This window comes from Silene latifolia, chromosome 6 (genome assembly GCF_048544455.1).
Source record: "Silene latifolia isolate original U9 population chromosome 6, ASM4854445v1, whole genome shotgun sequence".
Taxonomy (NCBI): domain Eukaryota; kingdom Viridiplantae; phylum Streptophyta; class Magnoliopsida; order Caryophyllales; family Caryophyllaceae; genus Silene; species Silene latifolia.
This window is the reverse complement of record NC_133531.1, coordinates 102,140,759-102,142,703: the sequence shown is the minus strand read 5'-3', so window position 1 is coordinate 102,142,703 and position 1,945 is coordinate 102,140,759.

Here is a 1,945-nt window from a genome sequence, read left to right as displayed (position 1 = left end):
GTTAAAGTAATTTTTCAGAAAAATAGGGGTATTTAAGGAAAGATGCAAACTTTAGGGATACCATGAAAATTATCTCAAAAGTTTAGTTTTATATGATTTTCATTATTAACTTGGTTTACAATAAGGAGTGAGCCAGATTTTACCTTTAATATCCTGAATGTCAAGATCTATACTAGCTACCATTAACCCTCCAATGAGGGCCATGATAGGCTCGTATTTCTACTATCAATGTAGCATATTTTAAGTACAATAAGGCGACATTGGGATGCGGTTTTACATGATTTACGTCACTATTGCCGTTTTTCGAGTGTCAGGGTAATAATGGATTTTTTAGCAATAATCGGAAGCAAAGGCATGTCTTGAAGTCTACCATGGTACAAAAAATCCACATGCAAGAAAGAAGATTAACTAAGACATGAAGAATTGAAAGGATGAAGCAATTGAAGATTTGAAGCTTCGTTTGCATAAGGATCGACTTCAAATTGGTATATCTTGAGTTCTAGAGCTCCTATAGATGCAAGGCCAAGTGAAGATGAAATCTTATGTTCTTAGTGTTCCAACGATAGGTCACACGCCTCATTTGGCCAAGTAACGAGGGAGATATAGCCTTCCGAAAAAGTGTTGTCCAAGCCAAAAACCGCACGGTGCGGTTTTCTCATTCCCAAAACACGCACGATGCGGTTTTCTTGCTGCCCTGTTTTCGCCAAACCGCAATAGCTTTGTTATTCGAGGCCCATTACTCCGAATTGGGTTTAGGCTATAAATAGGTGATTACATTAGGTTTTCGCACATCTCTTACCATTTTTAGCTTTATTGGGGGAATCAATTTGTAATTTGAAGAATTATCGATCATCTTTTAATTGGGTTTTAGATCTAGAATGGAGAACTAATCTCCTTTTCTTAATCCAACTCAAAGGTGTAAACTTTGGTTGTAAGACACCCTAATCTTTCCTTAATTTTCGTTATTGCTATTTATCTCTTGTGTTTTATTTGTTGAATTTTGGAATCCTTGTTTGATTATAGTAATTAAGTGTGATTTCCTTGTTACTTAATTAAATCAAGTTCTTTAATTTATTATTGTTGGGTTTATTAAGTGTGATTTCCTTGTAATCCCATCTTGCAACAACTTGTTATTACTCTAATGAATGTGATTTCTTCTTGGTTTAATTGACAATTGAGAGATTAATTTGTGATTACTCATTAATCGTGTTTTCATTGTGAGTAACTGCACCTATTGGATTCCTATTGCTTCATCTTCTTGTTAACTACTCTATGTGTGTGATTTCCACTAGGAGAACTAATAAGTTGGATCAATTGCTAAGTGTGAATTCCTTGTTGTTGGCTTCCATTAAGGGAATTTGGAGATTTTATCTCACTAATAGGGCATAAATATTAGTTAAAGGATTGATTGTGTCAAGGATCAACTAAAGCGTCTCACTTTATTGAGTTGGGTTAAGTCTTTCCTCTCATATTTGATAATTACCTTCAATTACTTGCTTGCTTGTTACTTTTATTTGAATTTCAATTTGTTACTTGAAAACCAAACCAAAAACCTCCCTTTTTATTTACATACTTGTTTGTTAATTGCATAGTTACTTTAATTGCTCTTTTGATTACACAATTGCAAATCCCCCTTCTCTTGGGTTCGATCCCATTGCTTACTTCTATACTTGTCATAGTAATTAGTATGTATTGTGGTATATAAATTGTTAATTTGGCCGTCTTTTATACACTACGCCAAATCTGGCAATCAATAAGAAGCGTATCACAACGGTTTAATGCATTTAATAACGACACTTAGATTACCGTTTTCCAAATATTGGCGAAAACCTAGACCGCGATAATGAGAATAACGGTTTCCCACGAAAACCGTTGTTATTATAATGTGACAACGGCTACTTAACAAACCGTTATCAAAAACATTTTAACGGTTTCCAAAAGTTCG